The sequence below is a fragment of the Panthera tigris genome, chromosome X (genome assembly GCF_018350195.1).
Source record: "Panthera tigris isolate Pti1 chromosome X, P.tigris_Pti1_mat1.1, whole genome shotgun sequence".
Classification (NCBI taxonomy): domain Eukaryota; kingdom Metazoa; phylum Chordata; class Mammalia; order Carnivora; family Felidae; genus Panthera; species Panthera tigris.
The window spans coordinates 104,352,761-104,371,607 of record NC_056677.1 but is presented as its reverse complement, the minus strand read 5'-3'; positions in this window follow the sequence as shown (position 1 = coordinate 104,371,607).

Sequence of the window (18,847 nt, the reverse complement as noted above, 5' to 3'; positions counted from 1 at the left end):
ATCTCCATAGAATGTAAGCTCAGTGAGATAAGGGACCCTGCCTATCTAGTTCATCCCCGTGTAACTAATGGTAAGAACAAGAGGCTGGAAACCATAAAAGATCAATAAATGTTTGTTGAATTTTTAGTGAATTATCATTGTCAATAATAAACTATAAAATATCTTGCTGTTTCAGCGTTTGTTGAAATGCTGTTGAAAACTGAATGAAGATTTAATGCAGATTCACAATATTATCCAAAACGTGCATCCATATTTACCCTTTATAGAGTTAAAAAAAAATTGTTTTATCATCAAAAAAACTCAAAAATAAAAAATATAACACAAAGTAAAGTAGCTGCTATTTCCTTTTCAGTGTGTCTCTTTTCCTTCTTTGTCCCAATACTTTCGAAGAAAATGCCATATGCTGTAAAGTTTAATGGGATGGCAAAATGACATGAATGTAAATTGGTTTGCATTATTTAGAAAATACATCATTTGGTGATGTAGCTTCCCTGAAAGATGTTTTGGGAAGTATTTTTGTATATTTACTGGAAATACTAATTTAAATTTGACCATATTTCCCAACAGGGTGCAAATATGATTTTCAGCCAGAACAGTTATCAGCGTATATTGTTTCAGGCTATTTATTCAAGAAGAAAGAATAGAGGACAATTCTCCAATGGGAGTGAAAAAGTTGCATAATGATGTCATAAAACATTAACTTAACAGTAGGAAGTAGCACTTATGAACCACTGTAAGTTCTGTTCTCTTGGGTTTAATTTCTTTTACAATCATAATAAATCCAACAGATACATAATTTCTTTATTGAGTCAGAAATTGCATTTGTTTTAAAAAACTAGCAATCTTCTACTGGCACAGGAAAACATTCACACAGACCTATAGACCACACACACAAAATACATGAAATCTCTGGAATATTTTTTGAAATTAAAATACTCAGGGCTTTTTCCTCTCAAGCATTTATTGGAAATTATGGATGAAATACATATTCTCATTGAATCTCAGAATTCCAGGATGTGTGTAAATCCTGATAAGATACTGAATGTGAAAACATACTATTTGGATAGGTGTGTAAGATGACAAATTTTAAAAAGGTTTTCAGTCTGAATGAGAAAATGGCCTGCTTATCTGAGTGCCTTCAATGTAGAATGAAGCACAAATGTGTTGTCTCTTTCTATCTGCCTTACACATAGCAGCTTGAGATGATAGCACCTAGTCTCCTTTCCTCAAAAATCTTAGTGCTAGGAACCCTGAAATTTTCAAGGTAAGTTTCTCTGCAAGTATGGATGCCACAGATTTCAAATTTCACATTTTCACTGGAAGAAATCCTTAGATTCTGAAATGTTTTAGTACTTTATCAGAGTCCCACTTTCCATGATAGTTAAAGATAATATTCTATGCTTCAATATTTGAAGCTTTATTATTCACAGTGCTTAATTTCTTTTTAAATGAGTTTACTTCACATCACTAACATTTCTAATATCTCAATTAATTGTTTATTTTTAGTTAATTTTAATTATCTTGTCTTTTTAGCCCTCTCCCCTCCTTTTTTTCCTGCTCTGCTTTTGAAGGATATGAGAGACAGATTTATAGTATTCTCTGTATAACAGAACTTCATGCGCTTGAAACCCATTATTAAGTTTCCCCTTAGTTATCTTTTCTTCAGCTAAGATAACTTTAGTTCTTTACATCTATTCCCATGACTTTTATTTTCCAAAATTTGAAATATTTTCAGAAATGTTTTAATTATATATTTGAGTTATTTAAACCTACATATTTTTAAATTGTTGAATAAATCAAGATGTTTTTACCATGGCTTATTTTCAGTAGTTTAACTACAAAACTTTGCCAAATGGTCACAAATTTACAGGTAATTAATGATAGAAATATATTCAGTCATTGAAAAGTAGTTTTATTCTCCTTCCCTTCTTTTTAACTGGCTCAGTTTTGCTAATTATCCATCTTGAAAATTATTTGGCTTGCTTCAGTGATATCAGTAGACACTCATTGCATTCTATGCCTTATTTCTGAATCAGAAAGGACTTAAATCTGCCTTATATGCATGCTCCATTTCACCTAGCTCATCAGTACTAAATAAATTAATAGAGAAAATTGTGAACAAACAAAACAATCATGTCCTCAGTATTTGACTAGTAAAATAATTTTCTTTGTTAAAAATATAAATACATGGTCATAAACTTTATAAATAAATATACTTATTTGTAGATTTTGGAGAGAATGGATAAATATATCACCAGATGTATTTCTTAAACAGACAATTGTGATGTTATATTTCTGAGAAAATTTTCCAACAAGTTGTATTCATCAATAAAGATACTGTCTTAGTCGTGGGAATGCTCCCAATGACAGTCTTTAGGGTTAAATGTCAAATGTTTTATTACATCATAGAGTTGGCAACACCACAGTGTTAGGTCTGCCCCATAGTCACCTAATTGTCTGTATAAGTGGTATTCACTGGCATACATGTAGGAATGGTTGCCTTCATTAGAAAAAAAGAGAAAAAAGAAATGTAGAAAGAGTAACTTCCATGAAAAATATGATCCTTGTAGTCTGGCCAGCCTTCTCAAAATGTCTCCCTGAACTCATAGAGGGAAGTTGGTAAGAAAGTGCAGATAAGTCTCTCGCCCAGTAGCTCAAAGGCCTACAAAAACAAGTTGCATTAGTGTAGTTTCACTAATATGGAAAGGTAGCTTCATCAAGATGGAAAAACAGCAGAGTGGAGCTGTGAAGCCACTTTAAGGCAGTGCAGATCCTGACACTGTCATTAACTGATGCTTTGGGGAAATGTCTTAAATTTTTTTAATGTTTATTTTTTTGAGAGAGAGAGACAGAGTGCGATCGAGGGAGGGGCAGAGAGAGAGGGAGACACAGAATCTGAAGCAGGCTTCAGGCTCTGAGCTGTCAGTACAGAGCTCAACACGGGGCTCGACTTAAAGACTGCAAGATCATGACCTGAGCCGAAGTCAGATGCTTAACTGACTGAGCCACCCAGGTGCCCCAGGAAAATGTCTTATCTTCCATCACTCTTATCTTTTGTAATATAAAGATAAAAATAGTGCCCAATCCACAATGTTGCTATGAGTTTTAAAGTTAATGATTATTGCAAAGCCCTAAGAGTAACTTCTGGCCCATAATACAAACTATAAGAAATTGCTAAATAAAAATTCTTGCAAGTCTTGCAGGTATGCTTCTGAGCAAGAATATCTCACATATTCTAGAATCTCCAGAGTTAAAGGTCACAATAGACACATAAAACATCAAAGATGGAAATAACTTTAGAATGCTTTAGTAGAATAGCTTGCACAATATCTTTTTTAGCAACCAGATCCAGATTTCAAATGAAACTTTGTGTAGAACCCAAACTTATAATAGACACAACAAGAATTGCATTGATTGAAACAAGAATGGTCCTTTCTTCCTGTCTTGGCAACGATAAAGCCCTAATTCCTTTTTAAAAACAAAAAGCTCATAAAATGTACAACACTAAGAGTAAACTATTATGTAATCTATGGGCTTCAGGTTATTATGATGTGCCAATGTAGGTTCACCAGTTGTAATAAATGTACCACTCTGGTGGAAGATGTTGATAATGGGGTAGGCTATGCTGGTGTAGGGGCAGGAGATATATGCAAAATCCACACTTTCACCTCAATTTGGTCATCAACCTTAAACTGCTCTAAAAATGTCTGAATAAAAAAAAATACAAAAGTCCTTGAACACAAGCAAAAGAAACATTTTGTATTGATAGATTTGCGTACTCTCTAAATGCTATCTTCCAAATAAGTAGCTCCCAGGATATGTGCATAGTCAACTTTGATGATCCGTTCTCTCCAGGTGGCAACAGGCCATTGTGCAATGAGTAAAAGTGTTTATCTTTCACAGACCTGAAGACTAGAATGAGTTTTTCAATCATCTGTTCAGGGAACAAGCCCCAGGGGAAATGCTTTCTATTTTCTGGATTTTATTCTTAAATTATGCTATTTTGTCCATTTTCAAGTGTAGAATTCAGTGGATTTAAGTACACTCCCAGTTTTTTGTTTTTTTTTTTTTGTACACTCACAGTTTTGTGCAACCATCATCACTAATTTTGGAACATTTTCATCACCCACAAAAGAAACCCTGTACTCATTAAATGGTCACTCCTCATCCTCCATACCCTCCCTCCAGCTCCTGGCAAAAATGAATCTGTTTTATTTCTTTATAGATTTGCCTATTCTGGACATTTCAGGTAAATTGAATCATACAATATGTGGCTTTTATTTCTGGCTTCTTTCACTTAGCTTATAATGTTTGTGAAGTTTATCAGTGTTGTAGTATATTCATTCCTTTATAGGAATATATACTATTCCACTGTGTGGATATACCACATTTTGTTAAGCAACTAATGGACATTTGGTTTGGTTCCACTGTTTGACTATAATAAAAAATGCTTCTATAAACATCAAACATAAGTTGTTGTAGGAACATATGTTTTTAGTCATCTCAGGAATATACCTAGGAGTATACTCATACTGCAAACTCTGATCATATGGAAATTCTATGTTTAAATTTTAATGAGAAGCCAAAATGTTTTCTAGAGAAGCTCCATTTTACATTCCTGCCAGCAATGCACAACAGATTCCAACTTCTTTACATCCTTGCCAACTCTTGTTATTTTGTTTTTGTTTTTTATGACTAATCTAGTAAATGTGAAATTCTGTTTTTGTTTTTTATGACTAATCTAGTAAATTTGAAATAATATCACAGTGGTTTCAATTTGTAGTTCCCCAATGACTAAAGATGTTGACTATCTTTCCATTTGCTTTTGGCCATTAATGTATCTTCTTTGCCAAATGTGTATTTACTTAATTTGCCTGTTTTAGTTTGATAATTTTTGTTTGTTTTTTTGTTGTTGTTGCTGTTAAGTTATAAGTATTTTTTTTATATATTCTGGATGCTATACATTTACCACATATATGATTTTAAAATATTTTCTAATATTCTGTGTATTGTCTTTTCACTTTTTTGATAATATTCTTGGGTGCACAGAAGTCTTTAATTTTCATGAAGTCCAATTTATCTATTTTCCCTTTCATTGTTTTTGTTTTTGGTGTCATAGCTGTGTATATATTGCCAAATCCAAGAATATGATTTATTCCCATGTTTTCCTCTAAGTGTTTTATATTTTTAGCAATTACTTGTAGTTCTTTGATCCATTTTGTGTTGTTTCTTTTTAAAAATGGTAGGACGTAATGGTCATAATTCATTCCTTTGCTAGTAAATATCTAGTTGTTGCAGGACCATTTGTTGAAAAGACTATTATTTCTTCATTGAATGGTCTGGACAACCTTGTTAAAATCAACTTGAGATAGGTGTATGGATTTATTTGTGGACCCTGAATTTTATTCAATTGGTCTATATGGCTATCTTTATGCCAGAACTATTCTGTTTTGATTGCTGTAGTTTTCTTCTGTTTTGAAATTTCAGGAAGTGTGATACCAGCAATTTTGTCTTTTCCAAGATTGTTTTTGCTACTCTAGGTCCTTTTGCAATTCCGTATACATTTCTTTTTTTTTTTTTTTTTTTTTTTTTTTTTTTTTTTTACTTTTCTTACTTTAGGGGCGCCTGGGTGGCTCAGTCAGTTGAGCGTCTGACTTTGGCTCATGTCATGATCTCGAGGTCAGTGAGTTTGGGCCCCGCATTGGACTCTGTGCTGACAGCTTGGAGACTGGAGTCAGCTTCGGATTCCATGTCTCCCTCTCTCTCTCTGCCCCTTCCCTGCTCATGCTCTGTCTCTGTCTCAAAAATAAATATAAAACATTAAAAATTTTAAAAATAAAATAAAATAAATTTTCTTATTTTATAGTTTTTATTTAAACTCCAGTTAGTTAACATACAGTGTAATATTAGTTTAAGGCACACAATTTAGTGATTCGACACATACATACAACACCCAGTACTCATCTGAACAAGTGCAGTCCTTAATCCTCATCACCTATTTAACCCATCCCCCCCACCGACTTCTCCTCTGGTAACCATTAGTTTGTTCTCTATAGTTAAGGGATTTTTGTTTTTTTTTTTGTTTGTTTGTTTTTGGTTTGCTTCTCTCTTTTTCCCCTATGATCATTTGTTTTGTTTCTTAAATTGCACAAATTAGTGAAATCATATGGTATTTGTCATTCTCTGACTTATTTGTTTAGTATAATATTCTAGATCTCCATCCACATGGTTGCAAATGGAAAGATTTCATTCTTTTTTATGGCTGAGTAATAGTCCATATACATTTTAGTATCAATCTGTTCATTGTTGCTAAAAAAGCAGTAGGGATTTTGGTAGGTATCGTATTTAATCTGTGGATCTTTTGGAGAATATTGGAATTTTAGCAATGTTAAGTCTTTCAATCAGTGAACATGGGATATCTTTCTACTTTTTAATTTCTTTTATTTTTAGTACACAAGATTTGCACATAATTGGTTAAATTTATTTCTAAGTGTTTTGTTCTTTTTGACCTTATTGTAAATGGAATTGTCATTTCATTTTTGGATTATTCAGTCCTAGTATATAGCAGCACTGCAATGGATTTCTGTGCGTTAATTTTGTATCTGGCTACTTTTGTGAATTTGCTTATTAGCCTTAGTTTTTTTGTAGATTCCTTAGAATTTTCTTTTTTTAATTTTTTAAATGTTTATTCATCTTTGAGAGACAGAGACAGAGCATGAATGGGGGAGGAGCAGAGAGAGAGGAAGACTCAGAATCCAAAGCAGGCTCCAGGCTCTGAGCTGTTAGCACAGAGCCCAACACAAGCCTGAACTCATGAACCACAACATCATGACCTCAGCCAATGTTGGATGCTTAACCAACTGAGCCACCCAGATGCCCCTAGTATTTTCAATATATAAGCTCATGTCATCTACATATAGAGACAATTTTAATTTCTTCCTTTACAATTTGTATGTGTAATGTATTTTCCTTGAGTAATTGCCCTGTCTAGAATGTCCAGTACAAAATTCTTAATAGAAGTGGCAAGAGCAGGCACCCTTGATTTATTAATGATCTGAGGCATAAAGCTTTTGGTTTCTCACAATTGAATATGGTGTTAGATGTGACATTTTTAATAGATAAACTTTAACATGTTAGAGAAATATCCTTCTATTCTTATTTTGTTGAAAGTTTTTATTATAAAAGAATGTAGGATTTTGTTGAATAATTTTTCTCTATCTATTAGGAAGATCATTTGACATTTTTATTCCATTGTTTTATCAATATGGTATATTACATTGGTTATTGTTGTTATTGTTGTTTTGCATGTTGCAACATTATTTTATTCCTAGGAAAATCATGCTTTTAATATACGATTAAAATTGGTCTGCTAAGAGGTGCCTGGGTGGCTCAGTCAGTTAAGCATCCGACTTCGGCTTGGGTCATGATCTCGGAGTTTGTGAGTTCGAGCCCCGCATCAGGCTCTGTGCTAACAGCTCAGAGCCCTGAGCCTGCTTCAGATTGTGTGTCTCCTCCTCTCTCTGCCCTTCCCATGTTCATGCTCTCTCTCTATCTGTCAATAATAAATAAATGTTAAACAAATTAAAAAAAATAAAATTGATCTGTTAATATTTTGGTGTGGAATTTTGCATCTATATTCATAAAGGATATTGGCCTGTAGTTTTCTTTTCCTGTGATATCTCCTCCTGGCTTTAGTATGAGGGCAATAGTGGCCTCACACAAAGTATTCTCTCCTCTTTTTTGGGTGGAGGGGGTAAAAGTTTTAGAAGCATTTATTTTAATTATTATTTGAATGTTTAGTGCAATTCACCAGTGAATCCATCTGATCCTAGGCTTTCCTTTGTTAGAAATCTTGATTACTTATCCAATATCTTATTATAGGTTTATTCAGATATTCTATTTCTTTTCCAGTCATTTTTGGTAGTTTTTGTTTCTTTAGGAAATTATCCATCTACATTATAGTATTCTTTTGCATTCCCTTTTTCTTCATTGATGTCTATAGTAATTCTCCACTTTCATTTCTAAAGTTAGTAATGTAAATATTTTTATTCCTTGAAGTCTACCTGATATTTTGTCAATTTCATGGATTTTTCAAGAAACCACCTTCTGATTTTGTTTTTCTGTTCTCTACTTCATTCATCCTATTCAAATATTTATTATTTTCTTCCATTTATTTGCTTCAGCTTTAAAGTTTACAATTTTCCCTCTGTCTTCATTTCATGCTTATACAGCTCCTGAAAATCTATGGGAAATGGCAAGTTGGTAGCTTCTCAGGTATTTTGTGAACAAGCAATGAACCCTAGGTATGTTTATGGTCTTCTAAATTCTCAAGATTATGTGGGGAAAATTCAGTTCAAGATAGCAATGTAGGAAGACTATGAATTCACCTCACCCACAGAAAAAAAATGAAATTATACCTTCCCTACTGAAGAACTGAAGGCTGACTGAGCAGCTACCAACCAACCAAAGACAGAGGGAATGGCAAGAGAACTTCAAGAGACGTGGAGGCATGGTAACAAAGTGAACCCCCCACCCCCAATACTGTGAACAGCTTAGGGAGGAATTGTATTGAAGGACCAGGGACAGGCTACTCTGTCCTTGGACACAGGAGAAAAAAAGCTATGTTTTAAAAGATCAACTAGCATACAAAAGAGACAACACTAGAACTCTGCCAAGTGGCAGGGAAGCTGTGGGAATATTCTCCAGGTCAGAGGGACTGGAGGTCGACATGGTATATGTTCCACCCCACCTTAAAAGCCTAAACCAGAGCAGGGCCTGAACACCACATGGGGTAGGTTCAACACCAAAACTGGTTGGTCCTGAGGCCATAATTGGTGAAGTGGGTCTGATCATCTCAGAGAGATTATGATATCAGCAGGCCCAGAGTTTGCAAGCCCAGACCAATCCCATTCATGCTGGGACAAAGAAAAAAAAAGGTGCAGTTTAAAAGGGGAGAAGGGGTGCCTAGGTGGCTCAGAATTGTCCAGCTCTTGATTTTGGCTCCATTCATGATCTCAAAGTGTCCAGCTCTTGATTTTCACTCAGGTCATAATCTGACCGTTCATCGGTTTGAGCCCTGAGTCAAGCTCTGTGCTGATAGCATGGAGCCTGCTTGGGATTCTTAATCTCTTCATTTCTCTGCCCTATCTCTCTCTCTTTCTCTCAAAGTAAATAAACATTAAAATAATGAAAAAAATAAATAATAAAAAGGCTGGGGAACAGAAGAATCATTCTCTCTCCCTCCACCTTAAAATCCCAGACTAGAGCAGGGTCTGGCTCACAGTGAGCTTGTGACCCCAGCAAGATCAGTGTCTGCAAGCTCACGCAAGTACCCCTGTTGTGCTGGGACACAGAAAATAATCCCCATTTTATTGTTTTGTTTTAATTAAATTTTTTAACTTTTTCTTTATTTTATTTATAATTTGCATTGTTTTGTTTTTATTTTATTTTCATTCTTCTTTTAATTTTTTTCATTTTCTCTTTTACTTTCTTTTAACTCCTTTTTACTTTTTATTTTTTGTTTCATTATTTTTTTTATCTTCTGTTTGTAAAAAGCCACAGTTTAAGAGTAACTAGCAAATGCAGTCACAGCTCCAGTCAACCGGCAAAAGTCACCAAGCAAACACAGTCTGCATAGGGGACATGATACACAAGACCATTTCTTTAAGTTTAGAAGTAGCTGTTCTAAAATCAGGAGACTATAGATGCTGGAGAGGATGTGGAGAAACGGGAACCCTCTTGCACTGTTGGTGGGAATGCAAACTGGTGTGCCACTCTGGAAAACAGTGTGGAGGTTCCTCAGAAAATTAAAAATAGATCTACCCTATGACCCAGCAATAGCACTGCTAGGAATTTACCCAAGGGATACAGGAGTACTGATGCATAGGGGCACTTGTACCCCAATGTTCATAGCAGCACTCTCAACAATAGCCAAATTATGGAAAGAGCCTAAATGTCCATCAACTGATGAATGGATAAAGAAATTGTGGTTTATATACACAATGGAGTACTACATGGCAATGAGAAAGAACGAAATATGGCCCTTTGTAGCAACGTGGATGGAACTGGAGAGTGTGATGCTAAGTGAAATAAGCCATACAGAGAAAGACAGATACCATATGTTTTCACTCTTATGTAGATCCTGAGAAACTTAACAGAAACCCATGGGGGAGGAGAAGGAAAAAAAAAAGAGGTTAGAGTGGGAGAGAGCCAAAGCATAAGAGACTCTTAAAAACTGAGAACAAACTGAGGGTTGATGGGGGGTGGGAGGGGGGGAGGGTGGGTGATGGGTATTGAGGAGGGCACCTTTTGGGATGAGCACTGGGTGTTGTATGGAAACTAATTTGACAATAAATTTCATATATTGAAAAAAAATAAAAAAAATAAAAATAGAAATAGAAACTATCCTAGCTATGGAAAAAAAAAAAAAGAAGTAGCTGTTCTAAAAAAAAAAAAAAAAGAAGTAGCTGTTCTGCCTAATCAAAAGAAACAAAGACGCAAAGTCAAGCAAAATGGAGAGACAGAGGAATATCCTCCAAAAAAAGAACAAGGAAAAAAACCCAGAAAAATAACTAAATGAAACAGAGATAAGAAATACGGCTTTACATTTAGAGCATTTAAAGTAAAGATTATAAAGATGCTCATAAGACTGGAGAAAGGAGTGGAAGAACTAAGTGAGACATTCAATAAAGAGATAGAAAATACTAAAAAGAACCAGAGTTGAAAAATACAATAAATGAAATTAAAAACACATTAGAGGTAATCAACAGTAAATTAGAAGATGCAGAAGAACATATCAGTAATCTGGAAGACAGAGTAATGAATAGCACACAAGCTGAACAGCAAAAAAAGAAAATAATTTTTTAAAATGATAAGAGATTTCTTGGACAACATCAAGCAAAGAGCATTTGCTTCATAGGGGCCCCAGAAGAAGAAGAGAGAAGGAAATGTGTCAAAAACTTATTTGAAGAAATAATAACTGAAAAACCCCCCTAACCTAGGGGAGGAAATAGACATCCAAGACCAAGAATCATAGAGAGTGACAAACAAAATGAACGCAACAAGGTCTCCACCACAGAACATAAGAATTAAAATTTCAAAAGTTGTAGATAAAGAGGGAATATTAAAATCATCAAGAAAGAAACAAAAAAGTTACCTACAAGTGAAAACCTCTAAGACTATCAACTAAATTTTTCAGGAGAAACTTTGTAGGCCAAAAGGGAATGCCATGATATATTCTAAGTGCTGAAAGGAAACACCTACAATTAAGAATACTCTACAAGATTTCATTTAGATTTGAAAGAGAGATAAAATTTCCCAGACAAACAAAAGAAAAAAGGAATTTATCACTGCTAAACAAGCCTTATGAGAAATGTTAAAGGGACTTCGTTAAGTGAAAAAGAAATGGCTATAACTAGACATAAGAAAATTATGAATAAAAAGATGTAAAATGTTACAACATATATATAAAACATGGGAAAAGTCATAAAATGGGAAGAGAAAAAGAAAAAGAATTTGTTTTTTTCTTATTTTTAAGGTATATATATGGATTTTAGTGGCCATCAGTTTAATATAGACTGCTATTTACTTAAGATGTTGTATATGAACCTCATAGTAATCACAAGCCCCAAACCAATGATAGATAAACAAGGTAAAAGAAGAAAGAAAAAAAGCCAACCATAACACTATAGATACTCATCAATCACAAAGAAAGAGAGCAAGAGGAGAAAAAAAAGAACTAGAAAACAACCAGAAAACAAATTTTAAAACAGCATTAATTACAGATCTAGCAGTAACTATTTGAATTGTAAATGACCTAAATACCCCAATCAAAAGACATACGGTGACAGAATGGATTAAAAAAAAAAGAAAAGACCCATCTATATGCATTCTACAAGACACTCATCTCACACCTAAGGACACATTATGGACTGAAAGTGAAGCAATGGAAAAACATTCACCATGCAAATGGAAGTAAAAACAAACAAACAAAAAAGCTAGGGTAGCAATACTTATATATCAAACAAAATAGTCATTAAAAGAATGATTGTAGGGGTGCCTGGGTTGCTTAGTCAGTTAAGCATCTGACTCTTGATTTCAGCTCAGGTCTTGATCTCACAGTTGTAGGATCAAGCCCTGCATCAGGCTGCATGCTAAGCATGGAGCCTGCTTAGGATTCTCTCTCCCTCTCTCTCTTCCCCTCCCCTACTCACATGCTTGCTCTCTAAAAATAAATAAATACATAAATAAACACCTTACAAAAATAAGAAAGACTATAACAAGAGACAAAGTAAAGAATTACATAACAATAAATGGATAAATCCAATAAAAGAATATGACAACTGTAAATATCTATGCATCCAATACTGAAACATCTAAAGACATAAATCAAATATTAACAAAATAAAGAAATATTGATGGTAATATAATAATAGTAGGGGACTTTAAAACTACACTTACATCAATGGATACTAAAAAACCAATGGGTCAATGAAGCAAATAATAAACATAAAAAAATATGAAGACAAAGAAAAATGAAAACACAACTGTCCAAAATCTTTTGGATATAGGAAAAACCATTTTAGGAGAGAAATATATAGTGATACAGGCCTACCTCAAGAAAAGAGAAAAAGCTCAGATAAACAATCTAAATTTATACCTAAAGGAACTAGAAAAAGAACAAAGCCCAAGGTGAGTAGAAGAAAGCAAATAACAAAGATCACAACAGAAATAAATAATGTAGAGGCTAAAAAACAATAGAAAAGTCAATAAAATCAAGAGCTGGCACTATGAACAGATAAATAGAATTGAGAATCCTTTAGCCTGACTCATCAAGAAAAAAAAAAGGATTCAAATAAATAAAATCAAAAGAAGAAATAACAGCATCTGAGTAATAAAAAAATGGTAAGAGAACACTATGAAAATTATACACCAACAAACTGAACAACCTATAAAGGAAATGGATAAATTTCTAGAAACATAAAATCATCCAAAACTGAGCCAAGAAGAAATAAAAAATCTGAACAAACCAGTTACAAGTAATGAGATCCAATTGGTATAATCAAAATATTACCAAAAATAGAAGTCCAGGATCAGATGAATTCACAGGTGAATTCTACCAAACATTAAAAAAGAAAGTTAATAGCTATGCTCCTCAAAATATTCCAAGAAAAAAATAGAAAAGGAAGGAAAGCTTCCAAATACATTCTACAAAGCTATCATTATCCTGATACCAAAACTAAAGTCACCACAAGAAAAGAAAGCTACAGGGCAATATATCTCTGATGATCATAGAAGCAAAAATCCTCACTAAAATATTAACAACTGCATACAACAATACATTAAAGAGATCATTAATTATGATAAGGTGAAATGCATTCCTGTGATGCAAAGTTGGTTTAATATTAGCAAATCAACCATCATACACTGCATCACCTTAATGAAAGACAAAAATTATATGATCATCTCAAAAGATGCATAAAAAACATTTGACAAGATTCAACATCTATTCATGATAAAAACACAACAAAGTGGAGTCAGAGGTAACAAACCTCAATATAATAAAGACCATATATGAAAAACCCACAGCTAACACCCACAGCTAACATCATACTCAATGGTGAAAAACTGAGAGCTTTCTCTCTGAGGTCAGCAACAAGATAAGGATGACCACTCTTGATATGTTTATTCAACATAGTACAGGAAGTCCTAATCACAGCAATCAGACAACAAAAAGAAATAAGAGGCATCCATATTAGTCACTAGGCATCTATCTACAGTCACTATTTGTAGATGACATGACACTATACATAGAAAATCCTAGACTCCACCAAAAAACTACTGGAGGTAATAAAAAAATTCAGTTACGTGGCAGGATACAAAATTACTACCCAGAAATTGGTAGTGTTGTATACACTATGAAATCACAAGAAGAGAAATTAAAAAAAAAAAAAAAAACATTGGGATGCCTGGGTAGCTCAGTCGTTTAAGCGACCAACTCTTTATATCAATTCGGGTCATGATCTCACAGTTCATGAGACCGAGACCCATGTTGGGCTCTGCACTGTCAGATATTCTTGGGATTCTTTCTTTCTATACTTCCCCAACTCTCATTCTCTCCCTCTCTCTCTCTCTCTTTCTCTCTCAATTTCTCTCTCTGTGTCTCTCTCTCTCAAAATAAATACAGATAAAAAAAAACCCATTTACAATTGTACCAAAAAGAAAAAAATACCTAGGAATAAACATAACCAAACAGGTGAGACTCTGAAAGCCATAAACAGTGATGAAAGAAATTTAAGATGACACACACAAAAAAATGGAAATATATTCCATGCTCACGGATTAGAAGAATTAATATTGTTAAAATGTCCATAATACAAAAAGCAATCTACGGATTCAATGCAAGACATATCAAAATACCAACAACATTTTTCATTCCTGGAACATCAGAATGTCTCCAATAGCTGAAGCAGTCTTGAGAAATAACAAAGCTGGAGGTATCATCGTTCCAGATTTCAAGATATACTACAAATCTGTGGTAATCAAAAGAGTAAATATTGGCATAAAAATAGACATATAGATCAATGGAACAGAACAGACACCCCAGAAGTAAAACCACAATTACATCATCAATTAATGTTTAGCAAAGGAAGAAAGAATAAACAGTGAGAGAAAGACAGTGTTTTCAAAAAATGGTGCTGGGAAAACTAGACAGTTGCATGCAAAAGAATGAAACTGGACTGCTTTCTTAACCCATACGCAAAAATAAATTCAAAATGGATTGAAGACCTAAGTGTCAGACCTGAAATTATAGAAATTCTAGAAGAGAGCACAGGTAGCCATTTCTCTGACATTAGCTATAGCAACATATATTTTTAAAGATATGTCTCCTAAGGCAAGGGAAAAAAAAGTAAAAATAAACTATTAGGACTACATCAAAATAAAAGGCTCATTTTGCACAGCAAAGGAAACCATCAACAAAACACAAAGAGAACCTGCTGAATGGGAGAAGATATTTGCAAATGATATATCCAATAAATGGTTAATATCCAAAATATATAAGGAATGTATAGAGGCACCTTGGTGGCTCAGTCACTTAAGCGTCTGACTTTGGTTCAGGTCATGATCTCATGGTCCATCAGTTCAAGCTCTGTGTCGGGCTCTGTGCTGACAGCTCAGAGCCTGGAGCCTGATTCAGATTTTGTGTCTCCCTCTCTCTTGCCCCTCCCCCCTCAAAATAAATAAACATTAAAAAATTTAAAAAAAGGAACTTATACAATTCAGCACCAAAAAGCAAACAGTACAATTTTAGAATATGCAGGGAACCTGAATGGATATTTTTCTAAAGAAGGCATACAGATGGCCAACAGACATATGAAAAGATGCTCAACATCACTTATCATCAGGGAAATGCAAATCAAAACCCCAATGAGATATCACCTCACACCTGTTAGAATGGTTAAAATCAAAAAGAAAATAAATAATAAGTGTTGGCAAGGATGCAGAGAAAAAGAAACCCTTGTGTTAGTGGAAATGTAAATTGGTACAGTCACTGCGGAAACAAATATGCAGGTTCCTATTGAAAATAGAATACTGTACGATCCAACAATTCCACTATTGGGTATTTACCCAAGAAAACAAAATCTCCAACTCAAAAAGATATATGCACCCTTATATTTATTTACAATAGCCGAGACCTAGAAACAACTTAAGTGTCCATGAATGGATAAATGGATAATGAAAATGTGGTATATATGTATACACACACACACACACACACACACACACACACACACACGATAGAATTTTATAGATCCATAAAGAATAAGATCATGCCATTTGCAACAACATGGATGGACCTAGATGTTATTATGCTAATTGAAATAAGTCATACTGAGAAAAAAAACATGATTCCACTGATAAATGGAACATTAAAAATGAATAAACACACAAAAATCAGAATCAGATCTATAAATATGGGGAACGAACTGATGGTTGCCAGAGGGGAGGGGGCTCAGGTGTTAGACAAAATAGGTGAAGGAGAGAGGGAGATACAGGTCTCCAGTTATGGATGAATAAGTCATGGGAATAAATGGCATAGCATAGGGAATATGTCAATGTTGTAATAGCATTGTATGGGGACAGATAATAACTACACCTATGGTGAGCATAACATAAAGTATAGAAATGTTGAGTCACTATATTGCACACATGAAATGAATATAACATATACTCAAAAGCTAGTATATGGGAGCTTTTTAAAGTGTTTTTTTCCCCTGAAGTATGTCATTACTGGGTTTTCATTCTCAAGTTTTTCACTTTTTCTGTTTTTTACCCCAATTTTTATCCTTGCCCTATGTGGCAAAGGCTAATGCACTTACCTTTAAATGTTTCAACAACTACTCCCCAGGGTAGTTACTTCAGCTATTGCTAGGTACTGAGCTGGGAGAAATAAAGGCAAGCCCTTGGAGCTGATCCTTGAAGAAATTACCAGATATAGCAAAACAAATAATTACCGTTCTTGGAGTATATGGTTCATTTTTCTTTTCCATCCCTAAGAACCTATACCAGGATGTGGGCAGAGTTCTTTAAAGCTAACACCAAACTGGTGAATGCAGGCTCAGGTTAAGTTGGGTAAAAATATCACAAAATATTAGATTCTTTTACATCATTTTCAGAACTAATTTACCATAAATATTCTAATTTACAAAAAAATATAGTAATGTATTTCTTTTGATCTCATACTTTTCTGTTCTTTTGGTTAATAAAACGCCCACATTTGCATTTGTATAAGTCAGTTATTGCATCTCCCTCAGTTTCTGGGCAGTAAAATGTATGCAAAAGGAACTTGGAAGAAACAAACCCCATCTTCATGTTTATTAATGTTTTCTTATTCTGAGTAACATTACTTTCTTTTTAGAAGCCACATTTAACTAGTATTCCAATGTTGACTAAAATGTTTGGAGGTTTGTAACACAGGTAGAGAAATGAACTTGCTGAGATTTGTCCCATATTGGTTAAAAGCACAAACTTTTAAATTAACCAGATCTGGATTATAATCCCAGTTTCACAACTAAACTGTGTGAACAGAGACAAATTAAATAACTTTCTTGTCTTAATTTTCTCAACTGTAAAATGAAATTATCAGTGTAAACATCAAGAGATGATGGGAGAATTACATAAATTAGCTCTAAGAAATTTGTATTATGCTGTTAAATGTTTTCATCTGAGGATACAACTGGGAGAAATAAAAGAAAAAAAACTTTGAAGCCAAACTGTTAAAGATATCTCAAATTTTCAAATATTCAAATATTCAAATATTTTATAAGGGCTTCTTAGTTTGGTTATAAATGAGTAAATTGTGCTTGGCACATAACTGCTGTTACACAAATGTTGGTTCCTTCCTTCCACTCTTCCATTTGTGGAAGTATTTTTTTAATGGTAGATTTAGATTTTCTGCTATATCAGAGTAACAATTAAATGAGACTATATATGGAGCCCTACATATAGTAGACGTTCAATACCATTTTTGATGATGATAATGATAAACATGATAACATCAATGATAGACAAAGATACCAAGCAATTAGGCTTTGCAAAACAATGGAGGGGAAATCTAGTAAATGATTGCCTTAAAGAAATAAGCCAAATACCTAGGAGATAGAATTTAATGGCTCACAAAATTTGGAGACTGATAACAGAAAGCAAAATTGAACTGAACTACATATTCCATAACAAATAACTTCAACCATTTTTCTTCTACAGCACAGAAATGCCATTTACATGATTTCCACACTTTCATTGGCCATACATAAGCTTATACATGATTCTTCTTATTTTACTTTCCCAAATTCTAACATTTTCTTACATCAGACAAAATGTTAGACTGTGAATGAGAGAGGTAAAATTGAAAATAAACTTGAATTGAGTCTACTTTGTTTGAGTAAAGAAGTATACTCTGCTTCTAGCAATGGAATTCTTCCAGTTTGAGGCCAACACTCTTAATGATAACTAAAAAAGTTAAAGAGAACATTGAAAAATAATTCATGTGAAATAACTAGTATCTGGAAATTTCAAAGAGTTATTGCTCAACCTAGATGTGGAAGAGAAGGAAAGCCCACAGATACAAACTAAGCACTTGGGGCAACTTTTTCCTAGAAGCATCTACTGATTCTGAAAGTTCAACTGAGACACTAAGTTGATCAATACTTTCAACATATTTACTAACACTGGGGTGTTTCAATATTGATTATCAGGGCCTTCAAATGAGTAAGCACCTTAACCAGGAAATCTGAGAGACTATTTTTAAAAAGGAATAAATAACTAGAAATAGACTAATGTTCACAGGAACTGAACCTAATCCATGAATCGTATCAATCCTGATTGGGTTAAATTGATAAGGGATTGCTAGTTTTTCTAATTCCTTGTCTGAAATATAAATAAATAAATATAAAATTCTTCTAAGAAGACACATGTTTATTAATATCATTGAGAGCCTCGAGTTATATCTTCAATTTTTGACATATGCTATTTAAAATCCAATAAGAAATTAACAGGCACATAAATGGTTGCATCATGTGATCAAAAACCATGAGAAATACTAGAAAATAATAATAATTTCATGGGTTGTTCAAATAATGAAGTTTTTGTATATGGAATCAAAATAATTTTGAATAATAAGACAATCAACTAGAATACAAGATTGAGAATTTTCACATAGAACTGAAAACTACAAATATAAACTAAATCAATAGTATACACACAAAGTAAAAAAAAACTTAAAAGATGCAATGGATAGGATTAAAAGCAGATTAGACACTGGTAAGAAGATAGTTAACTAAAAATTAGA